Source organism: Mesoplodon bidens (genome assembly GCF_964165515.1).
Source record: "Mesoplodon bidens genome assembly, chromosome: 9".
In the NCBI taxonomy this organism is placed as follows: domain Eukaryota; kingdom Metazoa; phylum Chordata; class Mammalia; order Artiodactyla; family Ziphiidae; genus Mesoplodon; species Mesoplodon bidens.
In genome coordinates this window covers 53,219,072-53,236,419 of record NC_138166.1, presented here as the reverse complement: position 1 = coordinate 53,236,419, position 17,348 = coordinate 53,219,072, and the positions used below count along the sequence as shown (strand labels likewise).

The window sequence follows — 17,348 nt, the reverse complement described above, 5'->3', positions numbered from 1 at the left end:
TCTTTTGTGGTTCCTTAAATATTACAGGATTTTTTTAAAAAAATTGTGATCCTTGCAATGCTGTTGGAATTTTGAGAGGGATTGCACTGGATCCATAGATGGCTTTGGATATTATGTACATTTTAACAATATGCTTCCAACCCATGAACAAAGGATACCTTTTCATTTGTGTCTTCTTTAATTTCTTCATCAAAGTCTCATAGTTTTCAGTGTATAGATCTTTCACTTTCTTGGTTACATTTATTCCTAGTTATTTTATTGTTTTTGATGCTATAGTGAATGGGGTAGTTTTCTCTAATTCTTTTTCAGAAGTTCTCTTTTAGCATATGGAAATGCAGATGATTTCTGTATGTTGATGTTGTATCTTGCAACATTGCTAAACTCATTGATTAGTTCCAACAGTTATTTGGCGGAGTCTTTAGGGAGTTCAGATCATTGCAGATCATATTATCTGCAAATAAAGAGAATTTTACTTCTTTCATTCCAATTTGAACGCCCTTTATTTTCTTTGCCTTGCTTAATTGCTGTAGTTAGGACTACCAGTATTGTGATGAATATGAGTGTGAGAATGGGTACCCTGTCTTGTTCCTCATCTTAAAGAAAAAGCTTTCAGTTTTTCACCATTGAGTACTATTTTAGCTTTGGGTAGGTCATATATGGCATTCATTATGATGAGTTATGTTCTCCTTATGCCCAGTTTGTTGCAAGTTTTTTTATTAGGAAAGGATGTTGCATTTTGCCAAATGCTTCTTCTGCATCAATTGAGATGATCATATGATTTTTGTCTTGCATTTTATTATTGTGGTGTGTCACATTTATTGATTTGTATGTGATGAGCCATCCTTGGGATAAGTCCCACTTGATCCTGGTGAATGACCCTTTGAATTTGGTTTGCTAATATTTTGTTGAGAATTTTTACATCTATGTTCATCAGGGATATTGGTCTATAGTTTTCTTTTTTTGTAGTGTCCTTATCTGGCTTTAGTAAAAGAGTAATCCTGGCCTTGTAAAATAAGGTTGGAAGTGTAGAGGAGTTTGAGAAGGATTGGCTATAATTATTCTTTAAAAGTTTGATAGAATTCACCAGTGAAACAATCTGGTCTGGGGCTTGTCTGTATTGGGAGGTTTTTGATTACTGATTCAATCCCCTTACTCATTATTGTGGTCTACTCACATTTTCTGTTTCTTCCCAATTTTGGTACGTTGTGTGTTTCTAGGAATCTATTTCTTTTTAAGTTATTCAATTTGTTCACAAAATATTGTTTATAGTAGTCTCTCATGATCTTTTGTAATTCTGTAGTATCAGTTGTAATGTCTCCTCTTTCATTTGTGACATTATTTGAGTCTTCTCTCTTTTTTCTTAGTTTATCTGAGCATATTCTGTCTACTGGACCTTGATCTCATTACTGTACTCAGGAGCTGGCTGCAGAGTGGGAGGAGGTGTGGATAGGGTACTGGGGGTGATTGCTGGCTCCCATAGGGAGTGCTCCTGCTGTGTGTACATGTGTGGTACTCCCCAGTGCTCATGGGTGGACTTCCTGCTGAGCACACGCATCAGGGTCTGTTTTCCTTTAATGTCCTTTGTTATTCTTATATCCCTCTTTCCTCATTTCCTCCCTCTTCTCAGTCATGAAGGTCCTGTCCTCAGGACTCTGAGTGCTGCTGGAGAGAAAGTTTTCTCCAGCTGGGTTCTGTATCATTGGGGTAGTTGGACACTCACTCACTGCTCTCCTTTTCCCCTGAGGGAGAGGTCACCACCACCTGACAGTTCAGCATTGTGCAGGCTTGCCTTGGGCGGAGGCAGCACTGTTGAAGTTGTTCTTACCAACCTCACTGCACCAATGGCATGCTAGAATATCCCTCCAGGAAGTCAGGAAGGCTGGACTTCTGAAATGTCTCTCATGTCTGTGGATATCTGCTCAGGTCAATACTCTTCAGGTTTTTTCCCAACTGTGGCAAAAGGTGTTCGGGCAAGTTTGCTTCTCTTCTGGTTCCACAGTCCATACTAAAGTCTGTGTACCTCTTGCTGGATACACAGATGGGTGAGACTCCTCTTATGTCTCTTGGCATATGGTGCTGGATCCCACAGCTCCCACAAAGGCACTTTTGTTCATGAATAAATGTCTAATTTTTTCTTGAAAATGGGGAACTAAAAAGAGGAACCATGATGCTGACATCACTTCTGTAATTATTACCTTTAATTTACCAACTAGACTATGTCTCACACTACTGAAACTTTCTCCTATACACTTTTGTTTTAGTTACGTTTCTAATGTCTTGCTAACAGAAACAAATAAATAATAAAAGGCTTTCCTGATAACTTTTCTTCCCCCTTCAAGTATCATTACATCAAAATATCCTCCTGGATTTTATTTGCACAAGCATTCTTACTCTTAATTTGTATTCCATAGACAATAACTTCCCTTTAATTGTTTTCCTAGTCTAATGATTTCTTATTTGGTCTCAGTTATTTATTTAACAAACATTTTAAATGCTTACCATAATCATAGCTAACATCCACTAAGCCTTAATATGCTGAGTATTATAACAAGCTCTTTACATTGAGTCTGTTTTAAAATTCTCACAACAGAATAAAATATATTATTCTTCCCAATTTACAGATAAGGGAAATAACTGAGGTTGAGAGGGTAGATGATTTGCCTAAGGAAACACAGCTAGTTTTTGAAAAATTCAATGACAAAACGCCATAGTCTGCCCTCTGAACTGTGATATTTCCTTTGTGCCAGCTGCCTTAGTACCCTTACCCTGACAGTGCGGAGAAGGAATGAGGAAGGGGGAGAAGAGATAGTAGCTACAAGCTTAATAAGACATGAAACATGTCAGAGAATAACAGACAAGCTCACCTCTGCTACAGAAACAAGAATGAAAGCTGATAAGTATGTCTACATATGCTGTGTAGAGACTTGCAAAATGCAGTGTGATTATGCACAAACCCTTGGGTCACTGGCCTCAGAGGAATCAAGGGACAAATTATGTCCATTTGCAGATAGAACAGTGGCTGCTGTAAACAAAAGTCGCAGTGTTCTGTAGTAACCATTTTCATAGGCCCAAACTGGATCAAAAACAGACGGAGATCTCAACTTGGGCAGAAGCAGGCAGAGAAGATAAAAGAGCAAGCTGGGGAAATGGACCCATTTGTAGGATTAGCTCTTTAGAAAACAGGATGGGAAGGGAGAGTCATGCTATCCAATTGTTAGTGACTTAAGAGACAAAGCCTTCTCTGATTTGATCAAGTCAGAAGTTGAAGTCCAAACCAAAATCTGGATCATAGGCAAAGAGCCCAGAAAGCAGGTAATAGGGAAAAACAGGTTTGAGGTGGAAAGCTCATCACTGTAAAGATATAGAAAATAATTCATCACCTAAAAGACAGGGTTTCAGACAGTGTTAAAGTATCAGCTGCAAACAATAGAGCTGAAGTTCTAGGTAAGGCTTCAGCTACAGCAGACAACTGTAGTACCAGGCAGAGTCATGGAGGAAGAACCCCAGGCCAAGGCAGTGGGGCAGAGGGTGGTACAAGTTTGATCCCCAGGGGTCACGTGGTTATTCAAAGCTCACACTATTATATATGGGACAACAGATCTTTGGCAGTAGATGTATTCTATACTTACCATCTGGTAAAGCTGGAGCTCTTTGTATATACTCCTTGATTAAGGTAGAGATTAGTTAGGTCAGTCTGCGTACAGCAACTGAGAGGGTCTGGAAGAATGCAAGAGTTGGCATTCTCCATTGAACAAAGGTGGTTCTGATCTCTAATTCTGGCATCAAAAAATAGTCTTCTGACTTGCAAAGTACTTGTCAGTCACTGATAAACTGCCTTAGCTGTTTTTCTTGCATAAGCCCATCAAAGGCAAATTTGTATTCATCCATATATTTTCTAGTAGGTTCTTCTCCCTCCTTCCATAACCATAGAAAATGTATTCTTGGTATATAGATCACTCACATCCTGAAGTATATCTAACACAGAATTTTAAAATACTCATTGTGTATTCTTAGTGAAGCCCATGTGGCTTGGTCATATGGCTTTCTAGCAGTATATAAGTGATATCCACTTACAACACTTGATTAACGCTATTTGAAAAGATTCATTTAAATACTATTCTTTTCCATTTTCACACCTGTATTTTTATATTTGTTCACAAAATGTTCTCTTAATTCCTAAGAACTATTTTGAAGCTCTCTTCGTAAGAATCAAGAAAAAACACATAACGGATTTTCGGCTTTTTGTTTTTCCTTAAATCATTGATAAACAAGTACCCGGATTATTACAATTCAATCCCACAAGTATTTACTTTGTGTACATACACTAGAGGCACAGAGGTGGATAAGATGCTTTAACTACTACCAAGAATCTCAGTCTATCCTGGGTGAAGGTAAAGAGACATACATTCACAAGTAACTACAATACAAGTCCACAGTGATAAATCGTATAAAACAACTATAAACATTTCCTGTGGGAGCAAAAGGGAAAAAGTAATTGAGATTTATGGATATTAAGAAAGAGAAGCCTTGCAAAATATGTAACATTTGAGTTATACCTTAAGGATAGCTATATCAAGAAGGCAGAGAAGGAAAATGAGAGAAGGAGTAAGGGAAAAGGCTATTTTTGGCAGAGGAAGGAAAGCATCAGAGACCGAAAATTGCATGTTTTATTCAAGGGCAGGAAATAGTATCCTGTGTCTGAAGTACAGCGGGTAAGAAGAGGGAACGCTGTTGGAGACAGCAGATTCTGATTATGAAAGGCATTGAACACCATATTGGGGTTTAATTTCAATCCCTAGGAAATGGGAACCCCTAAAAACAGAACTCATAATGGAGACTCAGTTAAGAGAATATCATAGCAGATTTATAAATTTTGAAAACTCCTTGCTTAGATTCTGGAAAGTTCGCTTAATAAAGAAGCACTAGTTGTGGTAAGACAAGTTTGACTTTCAAAATCGATTATGTAAAAGATATTGCTGTCTACACTAGGGCAATGGTTTAAAACAATGCACTTGAGTGTGGAGAGGCCATTTGCATATTGTTGAGACAGCACCCTCAAAGAGCCGAATGGTCTTCCTTTGACTCCATAATCAAATAAAGTAAAATGAAGATTCTACATTTTATACATTTAGAGAATGAATGGAGGGAGATGGAGGGAGATATAATCAAACACATTAGCAGGATAGTAAAGGGAAGGGGTGTCAGGAAACAATAAATTTGGTTTGAACCTTTTGTCAGAGGTCTCTAATATGGGCTAGCCACATACCCTGTCTACATTTCCCAGAGTCCCCGGTAGTTAAATGAACCATGTAACTGAGCTCTATGCAAGAGAATATAACTGCAGTGATGTGTACCATTTCCAGACCTGGATAAAAAATTCCCCTGTGCATATTTCTTGTTTTATCTTCTCCTGCCACTGAATGCAAGTGACTATGCTGTCCTAGAGAAAGCAGATGGTGCCTCAGTTCATGGATGAGAGATACCTGAGAACTAGATATACTTTCCTTGAACTGTTAACTTGAGTGATAAATAAACCTCTATTGTTTTTGAGACATTGTATTGGTTTTGAGACATCGGGGTCTATTTTATTCTGAAGCTTAGCTGAACTGAATACAAATGTATTGAGTTTAAAATTTCTATAACACAATGTTTACAATGATCCATGAGAGATAAATAAGCAGGGTCCCAAGATTACACAGAGGAGAAGCACCTAACTCAGAATGAGAAGGCTGTGAAAGCTCCCAGAAATTTACCTTAAGCTGAGACCAGGAGTTTGATGAGATAGAAAATTACTGGGAAAGGCACTCCTCAGAGTAAGAAAGAGTCATCTGGATATGAATATAAGATTGAAGGCCAGGCTTTTTGTGAATTTTGTTTATTGCCATTTGGATTCTGGAAGCAGAGATAGCAATTAGTTAGTCTTGCCGAGATGTATTAGTTTTATTAAAAATTATTTTGTTAAAGGTACAACTCTAAGCAGGTTCTTTTGTCTGTTGGATCAAGGAGGTCTTTATTTAATACATAGTCTTTAATGATGTGGCGAAACTTTAAGCAAGCTTTAATTCAGCTACCTATGCTCCCTAGACTAAGTTTTGAAGCAACTAAAGGTCCTTAGGCCAAAAAAAAAGAAAAAAGTGGTTTCTTAGCATTACATTAAGGCAACTGCAGAGACCATCAACAGAGAATGGGGGTGGTGGGGGCAGGTAAAAGTATTTTGACAAACTGTGGTGCCAAAGGAAATTGGATTTTCCCTCATTTTGTCAGAGGAGGAAAAGCACTTTCTAGTGAGTGTGAGAATAACAGCACAGACCAAATTCATCTTCTGTTACTTTAATGATTCTCCTTTGCATTTCATATAAATTTTAAAATGAACTTGTTAATTTCCAAAAACACAAAATAGGTAGACATTCTATTGGGATGACAGTAAAGCTATATATCAATTTATGTAGGACTGCCATCTTTATAGTACTGAATCTTTCAATCAATAAACATCATAAATTTCTATATTTAGGCCTACTTTAATGTTTTTCGTCAATGGTATGCCACTTTTTTTTTTCATATAGAGTAGTAGCACTTGTGGCAGTTTTGTAGTGGCAGCTGTTGAAAAATTAGATTTATTTCTAGAAGTTTGCTGGTTTATAAAATGGTACATTTTCCCTACTTGGTTGAAAACTTTAAAAAATGTCATGTCTAGTCGTTTGATGCTAATATATAGACATGCAATTGATTTTATATACTGATCTTATATCCAGTGATCATGCTAAATTTGCTTATTAAGTCATTTATTCATTCTTTTGCATTTTCTCTAATCACAGTCATGTCAACTATTAAAAATGGCAGATCTGTCTCTAACTCTTTTTTCATGACTTACAGCACTGGGTAAGACCTTTAATACAATGTTTAATAGAAATGTCGTAAGCTAAGCTGACATCCTCTTATTCCTAATCTCGAGTAGAAAGTTTTTAGTATTTCACACTTAAGAATAAAGTCTGCCAAATATTTTTTATAGATACCATCTCTCAGATTAAGAAAATTACCTTATGGTCCTATTTGTTTTTTCTACTACTGAGTGCTGAACTTTATCAAATACTATGTATACATCTAGCAATATGATCATATGATGTTCTTCCTTTAGTACCTTAATTTCCTTTGTAAATGTATACCTTTCCTACAATCAGATGTTACAGATTTTTAAATTAGATTCAAAACCCACTGAAACTGCATGGAAGATTTTAATCTGGTAGAAAATTCTGTTTCTAAGTGTCTACATTTATAATTTTATAGAAGATAAGATTTTTGATAATACGTATGTGATTCTGAAGCCAATACAGATAAAAACATTTTAAATCATTTTACAAAATGCTTTCTCCAAAGGATGTTTCTCTCACAAACATTTTTTGCTCATTTTCGAAATGTTTGTTTTCCAGACTGACCATCCTAAATGTATTATCAAAGTTTTCTTGGTGTGTTAATAAGCATGTCATAAACTCCTAGTAAATAAATATAATAATTTCACTTTTGAGAATTTAAACCTCAGGTCCCCTCACACATTTTCAAAAGGATGTGTGTAAGTCACTGCAATTGTATTTGTTAGAGCAACAGGTTGGAGAAAACTTATATATCAGAATAGGCGACGTTAGGTTCAACAGACAACACCACAATTGTAATGGTTTAAAACAGTAAAATGTTATTTATTTCATCCTACATGCTCAGTGGGGTCTTTACATGGATTCTGCTTAGAGAATTTATTCACCTACTAGAAGGTTATGGAACAGGAACTGTCTGGAAACATTGAGGGCTGCAGTGATGGAAAAGAAAATGTCAAAGTCTGCCCTATGCTATAAAAATGCTGACAGTATCAATTCTATTTATTTATTTTGGTAAAAGCAAGGCACATGGCCAATTTTGGCCAATGAGAGTAGTAATTTGAACAGAATTCTCTTCTATGGTAGGAAATTGAATATTAGTGAACTAATAGGACTGACCACAATCTTCAGATCAGCAAATCTTTGGTTCCCTCCCTCTCTCACACGCACCTCCTCCCAAGGGAAACTACCCAAACACCCTGCGTCCATTTACTGCTTTGATCTTCAAGCCCTAGGTCTCAGACAGTCGTTCTGGCACACCCTCTGCCAGACACAGAGTAGTGAAACAAGGACAGCATACCTGCTATGAACAACTCTATTCAGATGGAGAAATACTGAGAAACATATAGCAATTACTCACATTTAGCAAGGCCAATTCACGCTGGTCATATGCAGAAATGAGCTTTTGTCCTGAAAGTGGAGAATAAGCCTCTGATTTGTCTTCCTAACCTAAGAGTAATTCCCAGTCCACAGCTATCCATGGTCCTTGAGTCCACCCTCTGGGAGGTAATTCTTTTTCCATTATCTTCCTAGGTTACAACTAAAGAAGAAGACATGTGACAACATAACTTTTTAAGTGGTGAAAAGCTTTCTCAGCCCATTTTCTGCCCACAAAGAGTTAGAAGCACAACAGTCTACTTCAGTCCAGGTTAGTGTTTCTCTTGATAGTATAACTCTGAAATAATTTATTGACCTCTTATTTATTTGATTTCAATCATCATTATGTACATACAAATAGCCACAGTCAAATTCTTCCCAGGACATGCCCCTCTGTGTATACTTAATTGCAGATACCTTGAGCTATCAGAGTTATATTTTAAAGAAAATCACATTCTTAGTCTTTTTTCACTAAACCATCTTTCCAGCAAAAAAAAAATGTATTGCCAGCCACTTAACCTGTTCAAATGTTTTAGCTCTTATTTTATGGTCCATATGTTTTATATGATCTTTGCTACAAGGCTGATTTCACAGGCTTTTTCTCTTAATTTTACCTTTTACAGTTTGAAATCAAGACACAATTTCCTCTTACAAACCTCAAGTCCTAACTTTCAGGACTGTCTTCTTCCTTTTCATTTTTCCTTTCAAACTGGCAATTTCTGCTCTGGGCTTATTTCTTTCTTCTTCTTCAAGTATAGTTAACAGTAGACAACCCACACTACTAGTATTCTGTTTCCCAACCTTTTCACCAAACTATAAAGGATGTTACTGACTTGCAAGTTATTGCAGACTACAGTCTTATCACTGTTTCTCCAAAGCTTAATGGAGACCTCCATCCTTCCAACTTACTTAAAAAATTTTTCTTGCGATTTATTTCCTAACCAGGATGACGATGACACATAGGTCTATGTTATGGTAGCACACTAATTCTGGTATCATTTTTCATATCAATCATGATATGGTAACAAATGAAAACATGCCTTGTGGATTTTGGCAGTGTTTCTCATTCACACAAGGTGTTTAATTAATTAGCACGGGTCCTAATTACTGTACTCCTTCTGGAGTGCACATGGAAGGAGTACCTTTTTCCAGGTCGACAAAGGAATTGTACTGGTTTCATTGTCTGGTTAAGAAGAAGGAGAGGGAAGGGTAAGAAAAGATAGAACAGGACAAAATATTCACTGTCCCTTAAAGTTTGTACAGTAAGAGACATGTCACTGCCACTCATGTTTCATTGGTCAAAACAAGACATGTGGCTGGAAAGTGATAGAGAAGTGTGATCTCAAAGGTCAGGAAATGGATATTGTTGAACACAGCCTACCACAAATGGGACTTGTAAATTAACTGTGGGAAATCCATATAAAGAATCTCAAACCGCTATTTTAAAAATAAGAATGATGATGTATGGTATATAATGATATAGAAAGACCTCCACAGCTAGTGTTATTTAAAACAAATTTAAGTTTTGACTTGTATGTATAATATGCTAAATTCTGTGTGAAAAGAGAGAAGGGGAGATAAAAATGCATTTTCTTATATAAAGTCTGGAAGAATATGCAAGAGATTGGCTAGAGAAAGGAGGCTATTCACTCACTCTATACTACTTTTTATTCTTGCATTTTGAACCACATAAATGTATTTCCTCTTCAAAAGTTCTATTAAAAAGCTATATTTTAAAGGGACAAATTGTTATGCTTTTAAATTTAGAACAAACTGCTAGATAGCACATGACTGACAACTACATCACAGAAAATGTCAACTCCTGTAAAACCTCTGGCTTGGTGAAAAGAAAATGTTCAATTTAACTCTGCCAATTATTTTTACATTCTTTACCCTACTACCCAGGTAACCTTTTTAACATAACAAAAGTCTCAAAGCTATTACCCATGTTATTACATAATAAAGATTTTACTATTAAAGGTCCTGTTTTTATAAAACTAACCACATTGATGATAGTATTTTGTTCACTTGGGGTTTCCATGTCTGTTTCTGAAATGTTTCTCTGAATGATGTAAGGACTGCATTTCAGGTATATAGTTATAGCTGGAAACTTACATTAAATTCTTTTTAAAATCACAGATAAAACAGTTCCAACATTGATACTGACATTTGCAAGTTTTTACCTTAAAATATTTTGTTATGGAAGAAAACATTTATTGTCAATAACTTATTTTTTTCCACAGGATGCTGAAGTACCAGAAATGGTAAGTTTCTTTACTAAAAAGAGTCTGTGGCAAACAATCTAAGACTAGTTTTGAAAATCTATTTTTAAGCCACCATATAGCAAACTGAATACATTGTTTTAAATACATTGTTCTCAAATATATTCAATACACTTTTTTTATTTTAGGAATTTCTGTTTTCCAACACTAGATGCTGACCAAGGTATGTGACTAGTTAGGTATTTGATGTTTTAACTTTTACTACTAAGCAGAAACTTTAGAATCACCTGACGAACATTTATCAAATTTAGTGAAAACATTCTAAAGCACACATTGTTGTGCTGAATTTCAGATGTCCCAAATGAAATAAAGTTTTTCCTTATATCCTTGGGGCTGAACTTTTGAAAATTTCTCTAATCACAATGACTTCAGTTTCATCATTAATCATAGACTGCTAAAGAATCTTCTTGACAATTTTGAAGTTTGAAACAGATTTCTTGTTACATTTATTACTTTAACCTCATCATCTACCCAAGAAAGAGACTATTCTCCAATTTATATGAATCACCTTGAGGTACATTAGGCATAGGAAAATCTCATCTATAGATTAAGGGAAGACATCATTGTTAACCTATATATGAAACCTAAAAGATTTTAATATTTATTTTTTAAATACAATTTGCCTCCCTAATAACTCTCTTAGTGTCTGCTAATTCCACTGGTCGATGCACCCCCATATGGAGACTGTAAGTCCAATACCAGAGCTATGAGTATGATTAGGGAATCTATTATACTAGAAGGTCAGGTACATCTTGTAAGAAACTGGATTTACTGCATCTTAATTCAAAGTATCTGCCTAACCTGCTACTGACTCTTCTATGAATCTGTCCAATATCTTCAAACTCCATTCATTTACAAACATATTAGCTATATAAAGTTCTCGAACATATAAATATTGAATATAATAGCCAACCTTTCATTATCAACTAACAGTAGAATAGAGAAACTCCCATCACTAAAAATGTTCGAGTGAAACAAAGCATTTTCATATAAAAACAAAAACTCACCTGAAAACCATGTCTGAGATTTCACTTGGAGTAAACTTCCCATATAGTGAAATCAGGTCTCTTCTCACAGAGTGTGTTGCAACTATAGTTGACCCTTGAACAGTGCATGGGTTAGGGGTGCCCACCCTCTGTATCTGTACCTGGTCCGTAGCTGCTGATTGTGTAGCACTGTAGTAGTTACTACTGAAAAAAAGCTGCATATAAGCAGAGCCACATTGTTCAAGGGAAAAGTGGATATATTTTGCCAAAACACTAACCCCATCATATTATTTTGTTCAGCTTGCATTGACCTTTATAAAAATGTAACCATATTGTAGTTAATCTTCTACAAGCTTATTTTTCTGTTCAATATTATTTAAGATATATACATGTTTTTTACATACAGCTTTAGTTTATTTTCACTGCTTTAAATTATGCAATTGAGTGAATGTACTATAATCATTAATTTTGATAGCCATTTATTTTTCTCCACTTTTTTTCAATTACAGCAGTGCTGCTAAGAATATTATTTTCCATATGCCCTAGTACATACCAGTGATCTTTTTCTCTACAGGAAGCTGTAATTGCTACTATATACATACATTCAAGTTTACTAGCTTATTCTTGTTTTTCAGGACTCCCATCAGCATTTTATGACTTGGCATTACACTACATTGCCAAAACACTTGGTATTTTCAAACTTTTTGCTAACCTGGAGGGTTTGAAATAGGATCTCATAGATTGACGATATCTAATTAATTGACTGACAAGATTTTATATGCTAAAAGAATTTAAAAGATATTATTTACTACTGGAAAAATTGGTGGGTGTTGTCAGAATAGTGTATTTAAAAAGTGAATTTTCCAAAATAAATAATCTTTTTTTTTTAAAAAAGTTTTTACTATTATGCACTTTCCTCTTTCTGTGACACAATTCAATGTTGCACTCAGTGTGCCTGTGCTACATGGTCTCATCTTACCTGAAACATTTTTTTCCTCCTCTCTCGATAGCATTTGCTCAGGTTTCTCCCTCTCCTTGTATCATTGCACTTGCCTCTAGTGGTGCCAGTTCCCTCTTAGTGGTGTTTCTGATAGGCAGTGAGCTGAGGAACAAAAAACCCAATCTTCTTACTTTAAAATATGGGTGGATGGATGTAGATATTTGGCTCTGAGTTATTAGGCCACCTCCTTCTAATAAAGTTTCTGGCTTTTTATCAGACAAGTTCTGTGATGATGGTTTTAGTTGCCTAGAGATGGTTTTCCCATCTTATTTCAGAATTTAAAATACTTCCCAGAGATCTGACGTTGTTAGTGACTCAGCTCTGGATAACTGCTTAAAAATTAATGCATTTAAAAAATGTTTTCATGTCTGATAAAACACAATTATAATAGTATTCTTTTTTTTAAAGTTTTCCTTTTTTCTTCAAAAAGCCGAAAACTATCTACTTTCACATTCTTGCTAAGTTATCAGTGGTTTTTCTTTTGGCATTGGTAATATGCCTATTTTTGTTTTTCTGAAAAGTAAGGGCAAGTATTTAATCAGGCAAAAATTTTGTTTCATCTACTATACATGAAAGAGAAGAGTGAGTCACTGAAGTCTTAGTAGTAAAATAGCAGAGAATTGGCCAGAGCTCTTTTTATCTTCATGCCACAGTCTTGCAACCCTAGCAAGTACTATAGACTGTACTGACAAAAGAAATAGCTATCTACTTAGCAACTGCTCTCACAGCCAGATACATTAGTACCTGATTTCCCCCTGCCTAAATTTATCAGTATATGTAAACATTTTTCAGAATCCTCAAAGAACTCTGCTCAGGGAATAGACTATGCATAAAATAAGCTGATGTATTAAATCAATGCAGCAATTGCAAAATATCCAAAGGTAGTTATCTACGATGTTGCCTATTTCAGCTGTAAATTTTCTATAATAATTTTTGAGTTCTACAAAGATTTATCTAACTTTAATTTCCAGGTCCACCTCTCATGGTAAATATTAAAAGCAACAAAATTTAATTTTACAGTAAGAAATATGTAACTAAAAATAAGTTACGCTATGTAAAAAACAATATGGTGCATCACATCCTCACTTGGCTTACAATAATCCCCAATCATGTCAGTCAAAATATAAATGCTTTAATTTCCCCCAGGAATGTGAAGGAAAACTTCTTAGGGGATTATGAAACTAAAGCAAGCTTTTCTTAAGCATGATGAATAATAAGTAATATATTTTAAGTGCACATTAATACAATAACTTAGTTTTCCAGCATCTTTTAAAAATCTTTCTTGGGGAAATGAAAATTCATCTACTTCCACAGGTGGTAAGTTATGAGAGGATTTTCAATCTGGATGTGTCTAATATTTATAGAAAAGAGTTGTTTTATATAAGCATTTCTTTCTCTGCTTCCACAAGAGTATAATATTTCCTGAAGTGTGGAATTTAAAATTGGAAAATAAACTCTTATAAGCCAAGTGATTCCTTTACTTATATTTTGGGTTTAAAAGGTAAAAGCTCTGTTTTAGCCCCGAAAGATTGCTTTTTCTCATATTCTTCTCGGGCATATTATTGTAATTTGGAAAGAGATTCTGAAAATAGAGGCAATAAAACTGTTTCTGCTTGCATGCTGTGAAATCTCCCCACAAGGTTTTAAATTGAACTTGCTCAACAGGCAGAGAGAACCGCCTTCTTTCTTCAAAGACATAAGAGGATTTGCTCAGTAAAAGGACTAACAGCATTCTCTGAAAGGGACACGTTGAGAGCACCTGTGATTGATTGCCGCTCCGATCAACTCTCCTCCTATCAATCATCAGAACACACCAGAGAAGCAAAATGTGATGCACGGGAGTCAGTTAAAAAACAAGCTAACCTAACTGCCTGCAAAAAGACATCTTAAAAAGATGATTTGATTTGTACACTTTGTGGTCTGAAAGTCCAAAAGGACCAGTGCTTAGTATATCAATAGCTTCCTCAGTCTGCTACAGGTAAAACTGGAAATAAATTCCATTCTCCTTGATACGGCAAGGTGTAAGACTTGCTTAGACTTTGACTCTAGGTTGGGGGGGAGGTAAAAGAAGGATAGGGAAATATTCTATTACTCATGTTTTCTATAATAATAATGAATTCTTTTTAGTCAGTTCTTCAATAAAAGCAAAAGTAATTTTAACTGGAAATACATATTATGAAGTTCTAATGAGTTTTGAATCATAAGCCTTTTACATATTTGGTAAGCACTCTGTAAAAATACAGTACCATTTCCATTTTTAGACTTTTGGATGTGGGGATAACTGAAAAAATCAATTAGTTCGAAATGACTGTTACAGACTGAATGTTTGTGTCTCCCTAAAATTCATATGTTAAAATGTAATTCCCATTATGATGTTATTTGTAGGTGATCTTTTAAGAAGAGGTCAGAGATATAGATCAATCTCTTTCTGCCACATGAAAACACAAGATGAACTCAACAGTCTGCAACTATGAAGAGGACCCTCGCTAGAACCCGGCCATGTGATCTGAGTTCCAGTCTCAGAACTTTAAGAAGCAATTTCTGTTTATAAAGACCCCCAAGTCTATGGTAGTTTGTTAAACTAGCCAAAAGTAAATAAGACACCATTTGACCCTATCCAGACACTTCTTGCTTGGACTCTGCAAGGTAAAATGGTGGTGGTGAACACATGAGGGGAGAAAGGTACACTGAAGAATTTAGATAAATGATTAGACAGGAAAATCTGAATGTGAGGTGCCTCTAAAAGGGGTGGAAAGTGGCATCACAATGGGATGCTTTGAACTACTCCAGAATATAAAACTCTAACCCTCAGGAAAGTGTTTCGAGGAGATAAAAAGGAAGACATTTTTAGACCCCACATAGAGGCAGGTTGCTTCAGTCTTCAACAGAGAAAAGCATGTAGAGCTCTGACTTGTCCATCACAAGTGATGCTGTTGGACCGTTCTGCAGCTCAGCCTGGTTCTCCCCATCCTCATGCCTCTCAAACCAAGACAGAGCCTTGTCTCAATGCTAATATTGCACACTGCTGGCTTCCCACTCTGGAGCTTTCCTACTGTCTCTGATGATGAGACATGCAGAACCCTCTTCACACACAAGGTACTGGCAGACAGAGATCTGTTACCTCATACCTGTTTGCTAGCCAGCCATGGTTGCTGTATTTGTATGGAATCTGGCTTCCCTGATGGCTGTTTGGAAGGGCCAGATGACATCACATGAAAATGTTAATGCCCTTTAGGATGAATTTTAACCAATAATGGATGGGAAACAGAGAGAAGCCAGATAAACGCCTTTCTCTTCTTCTCCCCTAGCAGATACATCACCCTTATAACCAGCTGTAACTTTCCAGTAAAACTGTCAGCTCTGCAATGCACCACTTTCTCTCCTTCTCTGCCTTTTATCCTCACATTTGTTTCTATAATATTGCACCCCACTCACTCATTGAATAAAAGTAGTGTGTATGTCTTACCTCATGCTCTTCTTCTAGGAAGCCTGAATAATTGAAATGGGGGTTGTTAGGAAAAATAGAAAATGGCCGTTTTTTGCAGCTATTTCTCTTAACTATGTACGAATGAAAGAAAGGAAATTGCAAAATAGAACAAGTAAGCAACTATGCCAACAGGAAAAGAAAGAAAATGAACAATAAAAACACTCCACTCAGTCATAAAACTCAACAGTTGAGGCAAGAATAAAATATTAGCTAAGTTGCTTTACTTTGGACAACAGCTTGGTAGCATAAGTTGGCAAACTTTAAAGTGAATTCACTAAGATTTTTTTATAAAGGTTGTCCAGGTTTCTAGGACTTTTGTGTATTGTATACATTTTGAGAGTCACTAACTCTCAAGTAAATAAGATCTGGTGATGACTTTCAATTATGTTGCATGAACTTGAGATTAATGAGAAAACAAACTTTAAAAGAAGTAACTGAAAGAATTATCTGAATTCTTTCAGATAACACTGCACAATGATGTAACAATATTGGTTGGGGTTATATGGGTGTGGTGATTTTAAAAGCTATTGCTAACTTCTTCAAATTTAAGATTGGCACTATATACCCATGATTGATATGCTTACAAGCAAACCAGGATGTCTAGATTGCTTCTTAGCTACACCCAAGTAGCCATGTATAAGGATTTGAGCTTTTCTTTCCTTTTCACTTTTGATACAAAGTCCCTGGCTAAGAGGCTTGCTTGGAAGCAGACTCATATTTTCTATACAAAAATCTATGCTAATTTTTGACTGGAAATGCCAAAGTTGAAAATAACAAGAAATAGTTTCTTAAAAGGTTGGGTGAAATCACACACACATAAAGAGTCAGCTGATTCCCATGAGGCAAGTAAAGCCATTTAGGCAGAGGATAAGAAGAACTCCTTAAGAAAACACAAACTGCCTTATGCAAATGCAAGGCCAACCTTCATGATTGCTTTGCAAGTTGAAATGTACCTCTGAGACTTCATTCCAGTTTTGCTGCAGGCCAGTGACTAAGATATCCACAGAATAAAGCAAAAAGCAATGTAATCATTGTTTAGTTGGAAGACATCTGACACAGTGCTGTAACTGAGCACACCCAAATGGTCCAGGGGAAGAAGAAGCCACACAATAGCTAGAAATCATCTGCTCCTCTCACTATGCAGCTGTGGCAGAAGTACAACAAAAATTGAAAAATATAAAAGGTGCAGTATGGAAGTCACTAATATTATCAGAAGTAGGGGGCGGTGACAGCAAACCTCATTCACATTACTAAAATAGGAAACCTGAAGGAAACCATAAACAAGATGAAAAGACAACCCTCAGAATGGGAGAAAATATTTGCAAATGAAGCAACTGACAAAGGATTAAT

The 17,348-nt window shown here is 35.8% G+C and overlaps 1 long non-coding RNA gene across 1 annotated transcript in view; it reads right to left on the bottom strand.

Moving 5' to 3' along the window:
- LOC308622978 overlaps nucleotides 1-12,602 on the bottom strand; it is a 33,948-nt gene extending 21,346 nt beyond the window's left edge. The window contains exons 1-2 of the long non-coding RNA XR_014016715.1: nucleotides 12,491-12,602; nucleotides 8,227-8,406 (exon numbers count right to left, since the gene is read on the bottom strand). This is a non-coding gene — a long non-coding RNA (uncharacterized lncRNA). The remainder of the gene's footprint in view (nucleotides 1-8,226; nucleotides 8,407-12,490) is intronic.
- Between the last annotated feature and the right edge of the window lie 4,746 nt (nucleotides 12,603-17,348).